The following is a 9,081-nucleotide window of genomic DNA, read 5'->3' on the forward strand; positions in this document are numbered from 1 at the left end:
CTCAGAGTTTTAACTCACTTGTATTTCTGTAGTACTAGGGTGTACTGTGTTAGCCATTATGAATGAAGAGAAAAGCCAAGCAAAATGACACCTTTTATTGGCTAACTAAAAAGATTACTGTACAATATGCAACCTTTCGAGGCAACTCAGGCCCCTTCTTCAGGCAAGGGGCCTGAGTTGCCTCGAAAGCTTGCATATTGTAAACTTTTTAGTTAGCCAATAAAGGGTGTCATTTTGCTTGGCTTTTCTCTACACTCACTTGTATTGGGAATCCCAGTGGCTGTCAGATGAGTATAAGAAGAAAAAATACCAAATAAACAAATTGAAGTAACCGCTGTCAAAGAATAATTGAATCAGTAATCTAATTCTTAGTTGAAGTCGCAAAGAACGCTTCTCGGACTTTGCAGATTTGTCATTGTTTTTCAAAAGGAGCTTTTGAAATTTCAAAATTTTGCACTTTTCGAGATATCTCAAAGAAAACTATAAAGTCTCGCCAAATTTCCTTGAAGATTAAGTGTATCACATTTCAATAAAACTGATTCAGCGGGTTGGAAAATGGATGGATGGATGGATGGATGGTCAAAAGGGGCCGAGTTGTTTCATGCGTACTGATGGCTATTACTATGCGAACGCACCTTTAGAGCGTTTCTATTTTAGATTTTCCTTGTAGTTCCTAAATTTACCACTAGGTGTCAGTATGTCCTAAGAGTCCCTCGTCTCATTAGCCGCAATACTTTGGCCTCAGTCATAACAGGATGAGCAGGAAAGAGGAAACTTCCCTTTTTCTAGAACAATTGAATGTACAGCTCTTATCCGGGAATTTTACAATATTCCCACAAAATAACTCTGGTAATGGGTGGTGCCAAGAATGCCTAAACCATGACAATTGAATTCTGTCAACTGAAAATAGCAATGGTTGTACTTCAGGGTTCTCCCAGCTTGCCAATCTCCTCATTCTGTTAGACCAGCAACTCGGTGCATGAGCTTTAGGTCCACTGTGCTATATTTTGTTACTTATATAGTTGGAACCACGAATCATTGATGTTATGCTTCAGCAAAGGCAACTCCCCATATTTATATGTTCTTTTTTGGCCCATTTCTGACTCTTTTGTTTATGTTAATATTGTTCATGTTTATTATTTGTATAATTATGTATCCTTCATCAGTATTGTTGATCATTTGCTTTCTACTGTCTGTTTCTATGCATTTTTTTTACTATGTTCAATGTGTTACTGTATGTGGGTGGTTCCCCAAGAGTCATGGCCATCTGTCTTAAGGAGGTTAGTGAGTACATATATAAACCATTGACACATATTTTTTGGAAGTCATTGTCCACTGGGGAAATTCCAAAGCACTGGAAAATGGCAAATATTATCCCATTAGATACAAAGGGTAAGTGGGCAGATTTAAGCAACTATAAGCCAGCAAGCTTAACGTGCATCACAGGTAAATTAATGGAAGGAAGTATTTACTGCAGGATAAGATGGAGCAACACATGGCAAAAACAGGAGTTTTACTGAACAGTCAGCATGGATTCAGAAGAGGAAGACTGTGTTTTAGTAACATGCTGGAATTTTATTTGGAAGCAAGAAAAGGGTATGATTAAAGTGGAGCGCATGATATTATTTATCTGAACATTCAGAAAGCATTTGATAAGGTGCTACATGAAAGGTTGGGCATCAAACTAAAAGAAGTGGGAGTGCAGGATGTTGTGTGAAGATGGGTGCAAAATTGGCTCAGACAAAGGAAACAGAGGGAGATGGTGCATGGAACCTTATCAGAAATGGCTGATGTTCAAAGTGGTGTTCCCACAGGGGTCAATGATAAGGCCACTGCTATTTTTAATATATATGAATGATAGGAATAGGAATATAAATAACAAGCTGGTTAAATTTGCAGATGATACCAAGCTAGGTGGATTCATTGAATCCTTACAGAGAAACTTGGACAGCAGACTGGCTTGGGCAGATGTGTGGAAGATGAAAGTTAATGTAAGTAAATGTAAAGTATTACATGTAGGAAGAAAACATGTCAGGTTTGAATACACAATGGGAGGTCTGAAAATTCGAAAGTACACCTTATGAGAAGGAGTTAGGTGTCTTAGTGGACTCAACACTATCAACTGCCAGGCAGTGCTCAGAAGCCATCAAGAAGACTAAAAGAATGTTAGGTTGAACACGTCAATGTTTTCTCAGTAAGTATGTTTCTAAAGGCCATTTATGGGCCATCAATTAGGACTAAAGCAGCTGATATTTATTTGCACTGATAGGGGGCTGTCAGGATTGCTTTCTAAATACTGACAGATTTCAGCTGAATTCGTGGCTTTCCATGACTTTTTTGCATCTCCTTCTCTTCATGTGTTCAATACTTATTCCCTATGTCATTTCACTTTATTACACATAACTTAATTTATGGACTTATTTGTTTTGATTTCTTCGTATGTGTGGATTACTTGGGTTGTGTACGACATCTGGTGTAAATTTCATGTCAATCCATCCATCCATCCATCCATCCATCCATCCATCCATCCATCCATCCATTATCCAACCTGCTATATCCTAACTACAGGGTCACGGGGTTCATGTCAATAGCCCCATTTGAAATTTATTTACTAAGAAAAACGTTGATGCGTTCATTACTTATTCTCCCCAATGTATATAGCACCTTGACATGTGGAGTGCCAGTCCAAGGAGGTTCTGTCCAAGCTTTATAACTCACTGGTGAGACCTCATCTGGAGTACTTTGTGTGGTTTTCAGGCTGCATAAAAGACATAACGGCACTGGAAAAAGTTCTGAGAAAGCAATTAGTTGCCCCCCCCCCCCGCCCCCGTGTGAATTCTCAAGAGGGTCTCTCTTCGTACCACATCACTTTAATTTTGCATGTCACATATTTTGCATAACAGTCACAGTTCTTATGGTGAGAACACAACACACGAAAGTGTCACAGGTAATAAATCGTACAGGGACACGTTGGTTCCTGAAAACGCTTTTAATGACTGTGTTAGATCCATCCACGAGGACTCTGTCATACATGCAGAGGGGGTAGAGTAGGGGGCTAAGCACACAGGCCCGTGGGACACTAGAGTTCAGGGTCAGGGTGTAGGAAGTGTGGTTGTCTAACCGAACAGACTGTGTGGTCAGATGGTCATGAAATCCAGAATCCATTTGCAGGGTGAGATGCTAAAGTCAAGGCTCACTGAGCTTTGTGACCATCTTGGAGGGGATGATAGTATTAAATACTGAACTAAAGTCAATGAATAGCATCCTCACATAAGTACTGCTGCTGTCCAAGTGGGCCAGGACTGTTTAGAAATTGTATCTATAGTGTAAACTGATTGCGATCCAATGAGTAGGATAGACATGCTTTGAGATGAATGAAGATCAATGACTCTGAGTACTTCATAATGATGGAGGTGAATGCAACCAGGAAAAGGTTATTAAATCCCACTGCGGTGAATTGGTTAGGCACCGGCACAATTGTCATCGTCTTGACTCAGGTTGGAATAGTCTAGGCCAACAACAGATTGAAATTGCTTGGAATGCTCTTGGAACAAAAGTGATTGAGGATCAGAGATTATACTTGGGAATGTAACAGGGCAGGCACTTCAGAATATATGGAGGGTTAGGGTTAGCAGAGCTTTATATACAGATAAAAATATTCAGTTCTAAAGGACCACGGACATCCTGTGCAATGATATTAAGAGCAGTGAAATGTCCTCAGATTTTCTTTTTCTGGATGTCCCACAGCCAGTTTGTCTGTCTCAGCGTCTGACGGTTTTCATTGCAGCTACTTTTTAAATTAGTAACCAGTAACTAATGGAACACATTAATTAATTACCCTGCTTTTTAAGATTCAGAAGACTTAAACGTTCTTTTTTTTCTTTAACCAGCATGTAAACAATAATGAGAAGTAAACTGAGCCAACAGATGACCAGCTAAATCAGGGCTATAAAAATGCAGTTCTTTTTTTGCTCATTTTATTAGTTAGAAGACAATTCTTGCTGTTAATGATACAAATTATTTAAATAATATATTTAATTGTATGGCATTATCTGCGGTGGGTTGGCACCCTGCCCGGAATTGGTTCCTGCCTTGTGCCCTATGTTGGCTGGGATTGGCTCCAGCAGACCCCCGTGACCCTGTGTTCGGATTCAGCGGGTTGGAAAATGGATGGATGGAATTGTATGGCATTATATTGTTTAGCGCCACACTAGTTGTTTCCAAAACAGCTGATGTTTGTCATTTTTTTGAGAGTACAACTGAAAAGTGGACCAAATGTGGACCAGAGCAACTTACTACTCTACAGAACTTCACACCATTCTTTTACTGACGCAGGTATTACATAATAGCCGCAGATGTACAATTGGGATCAAATTAACTGGTCATCTGCTAACCATCTTTGGTTTGCATCTCACTATTGTAAGGGAAAAAGAAGCAATTAAAGGTTCTGAATCTTTAAAAACGAGTAACTCAAATGAACAAGTCAGATGAGCTCCATTTTTTTATGCAGGAATACTAGAAGCAAAATGAGCCTAACAAAGCCAGGCAGATTTTTGGAAACCAAAAAGTCTTTGCCAAGAAAAAGCAGATGGCAAACAGCTAATGTGACAATGGATACTATTTACTACACATTCCAGACTTCATCTCTTGAAACTAGAGAGTTTGTAACAATAAAGTAGTAAAAATCCGACATGCACATATGCAAGTTCTGAAACTTATGACCACAAATTGAGTGTTTAAATAGCAGAACCCCTTTGGGTCTGAAGTCGAAGTTGTCTTTTGTTTCAGTCTTTCTCAGCTGCTTGACTTTTGGCCCCTTTGTTCACATGCTTCATGCCCTTTTCCGCACCTCAATTAATTATCCAGTAGTCCCCTGACATGCATATATAAAAAGGACAAGTCAGTCACTTGGTTTCTCTAAGCCATTGCGGAAACCATTCTGTATTTTTTGTCAATTTTGCCCTCTTTTCCTCCAACTTGAAGGGAAAATACAGGGGTTGGTGGCAGGAATAGCACTCTAGCCATTATGAAAAAACCTTACATTGTTCCATTCAAACTAGTGTGGTGCTGAGTTGTCACCCATTGCACGGCTGCACTTGGGTCCTAATTTGGGATCCTGATGTGGTTCTTCGTGTGGTCGGTGCGATAACGCATTGCATCATGTCTGGCAGCATCAACTTGTTTTTGCAAAGGAAAGTGATGAGCAAGGATGGCAAACCTCTGGTGATGCTAGCAAATGCAACAACTGGATATAAAATTATTGAAATTGAATGGTTAAAACTTGAAAAAGTAAATAAATGGGCTCTGTGTGTGTAAGATAAAATATTAAAGCACAGACAGTGTGAATAGGATTAAGTGTCAGTAAGGATGGTGAGATAACTCAGGAGAGGGGTTGCCCAATATAGTTTGCGGCCTGTATTGAGAAATGGCGGCACACCAAACCCAAGACACAACCGCACAGGCACAAGTCCTAGGTTAAAAAAAAAAAATTATAATAAAGTACCTCAACAAAAGGCTTCTTCGTAATAATAAACACAAGAATGACTCTCATCTTCTCAGATTTGGTTCTCCTTCCTCTCCTCCCAAGTGAGCTTTGTCCTCTTCCACCTGAGTCCAACTCTTCTGGATGATATTGAGCAGTTTCTCTTATCCTAGACCTGGGAGTACTTCTGGTGTTAGGGCATAGCCCGGTCAAAGTCCCATGAAGTAGGGATCATGGACCCTGCAGCACCCACCGGCAGCATCCACAGAACTCAACAAGGCTGCCCAGCATGCCTTGTGTGTGTCCGTATACATAGCATTACCCAGGGATGCTGCCACCTAATGTGTCAATGGAGCATGTAGCCCTGACAGGTTGTCTCCCCCTGTCCTTCCATTACACTGGCCTCCTGGACGGATATTAATCCTCAGTCCAATGCCAGTGTACCCACTTCCACTCTGGCATCTTTTGCCAACCTCCTGGCTAAGGCAGGGGACACCCTGCTACACATCCTGTCCACTCGCCACCTGGGCCTTCTGGCCAGGTAAGGGAAGTTAGTCTATCCTGCCAGGGATGTCAGTCTCTGCATGCCATTCATTACAAGTCCTAATTAAATGTCTCCTACCACTTATGGTATTGATATAATCAAACCTAACAAAGCAATAAAATCTATGCATGAAGTTGGACATTTTAAAAATATGATGTATGTGGTGTGCAACACCAGAACAAGAAGAAAGAATCAGCTGTTTTACTGGAGGGTACACTTGGTCATATTCATTCATTCATTTATACCAAGCAAATTTACCAATCATCCAGAAGCAGAAATACATACAGGAACCTACACAACAACAACAACATTTATTTCCATTGCACTTTTTCATAGAAAGGATGTAGCTTTAAGTGCTTTACTACATTTCCAAGATGTAGTTGCAAAGAAAAACAAATTAAATTTAGATAAGAAACACTGAATAAATAGTACACAAAAGAAAGATAAATAAATGCACACATTGTAAGTAATCATGGGGGACAGACAGGGTATGGTAATTAGACGAGGAAATGGCTTCTTGCCCTGCTGGAGGCATATACTGTATATATTATGGACCAGTGGAAGCTGGAGGCCAGGAAAAGTTCCATCCCCCATACAACATGTGGCAGTGGTTAGCATATACAGTACAAGGTGCTACTCTGGTTGAACCTCTTAACTGATGCTTACAAGAGCATTGGGCTTGCCTACAAGCTACTGCTAACGCTGCCTGTGTCGTAAGTGCAGTGTGAAAAATCATTCTCTGTGTTGAAGAGAATCAAAAGCCGCCTGAAAACCACAATGACGCAAGAACATCTTGAGTCGTTCAGGGTACTGGCACTTGGACATGACATTGACATTTGGCATGTACTCTAATAACATGTAAACTGTGTTACTAAATTTTTAATTTTTCATCAAATTTTATTTCTAAGCATGTCCTCAAATTTTAAGTTGTGTCTAAACAACAGTGTACAGATAAAGTTTGTCAAAAGTTTACATAGAGTTCATATCATAGGCTCATAACAAGTAGCAAGCCACGTACTCATCGTAAATTTTAAGAAAATTACAATGAATAATGGGCTAAGTGGGTCGACTTCATCATCTCACTCGAAGGATGCCCAGGCCAGTTTTGAGACCCAGTCCGCTCCTGAACTGAACACAAAATTTATAAAAGATAGATATAATGGTAGGACTCACAATATAAAGCCTCCACTTCCCCAGACAGTACAGACGCTACTGTTCTTTTTTACTGATGACTTCGGTGTTTTCCTTACATAAAAACAATTAATTACATTTACATACTGTAGTACTAGGGTGTTGTACCGTGTTAGCCATTATGAATGTAGAGAAAAGCCAAGCAAAATGACACCTTTTATTGGCTAACTAAAAAGATTACAATATGCAAGCTTTCGAGGCAACTCAGGCCCCTTCTTCAGGCAATCAGAAGGGGCCTGAGTTGCCTCGAAAGCTTGCATATTGTAATGCAAAATGACACCTTTTATTGGCTATGGCTAACTAAAAAGATTACAATATGCAAGCTTTCGAGGCAACTCAGGCCCCTTCTTCAGGCTGAAGAAGGGGCCTGAGTTGCCTCGAAAGCTTGCATATTGTAATCTTTTTAGTTGGCCAATAAAAGGTGTCATTTTGCTTGGCTTTTCTCTACATTTACATACTGTAACACTTTTGTCACTACTCAAAGTGTTTTACATAGTGTGAACCACAGGGGGTGCCAGAAAACCCCAAACACAGCTGCACAGTCCTCAGTGATAACATAAGGATTATTATTCATGTTTACCTTACAAAAGGCTTCTTTATCCAAATAATAATAATAATAATAATTCTTTGCATTTATATAGCGCTTTTCTCTAAACCACCACAATTATAAATTCTTCTTCTTCTACCTCTCTTGCTTCTCTTCCACTACTCCCAGGCGAGTGTTACCTTTCTCCTCTCTTGGCTACAACTTGCCTGGTTGTGGCAGGGTGGCTCCTTTTATCTTGGACCTGGGAGTACGTAAGTACTTCCGGGTCAATTGGAAGTTTTGTAAAAGAGGGATTATCAAACCCAACAGCTCCTTCTGGCAGCCCCTAAGGAACTAAAGAGGGCTGCCCAACAATATTACAATTCCCATTATGCTTTCTGGGTATATGTGTGGGAATCCTGGTCTGGATGTGCTGCCATCTAGCATGTTGGGGAAGCCACTGCTCCAAATACAGTGTCTCCTCACTGTTCCTTAATTAAACTGGCCTCCTGGCTGTGTAATGAACCATGCTCTGTCCCAGTTGGGATGCCAGCCCATGCCTGTCATCCCTTACAATTGACAGAAAGGAATCACTTCACTACCACCAATGTGAAGCACCCACTTGAATGATGTGACAGCAGCCATTATTGCTCCGGTGCACTCACCACACATCACCTATTTGGTGGTGAAGACATGAGAGAGAGAGACAATTAAACACAGGGGATGATTTTGGGCTAGAATGGATGGGGCTGTAATGGACAATTTAGCCAGGACATCTGGATACACGCTGCTGTTTACTAAGGATGCCCAAGGATATTTATTGACCACATAGAGTTAGGACATTGTTTTTATGTCCAGTCCAAAGGATGTCACCACACTGGGGCAATGGGATACTCATTCACCCCATAGGGTAAGTGCCCCCTGCTGGCTTCGCCAAACCTCTACCAGCAGCAACCCAAACTTTTCCTATATGGCCTCCCATCCAAGTACAGTCTGAGCCTGAACATGCTTAGTTTCAGGTGGATGACCTGTTCTGAAATGCAGAGGGTATGGCTGCTGACAAATCAGTGTATGCCAGATTTGCCGACTGAGTTGCTGATCTCGCCACCAGGCCATGTTAGTTTACACAACAGAAAATGGTTAGCTATGTCAGATTTACTAACTGCGTGATGATTTTCCAGCACAGTCGAGCTCCGCCCTATTAAGGTGCTGCCAGACAGAGACTATGCTGTATGAAGGGTTAACGGATATGGTGAGCTTAGCCACAATCTTTTGTCTTTGGTTTTCTATTGTCATGATCCATAAAACACAAGACATCAGACAGATGAACCTCTCTTC

The sequence above is a fragment of the Erpetoichthys calabaricus genome, chromosome 11 (genome assembly GCF_900747795.2).
Source record: "Erpetoichthys calabaricus chromosome 11, fErpCal1.3, whole genome shotgun sequence".
In the NCBI taxonomy this organism is placed as follows: domain Eukaryota; kingdom Metazoa; phylum Chordata; class Cladistia; order Polypteriformes; family Polypteridae; genus Erpetoichthys; species Erpetoichthys calabaricus.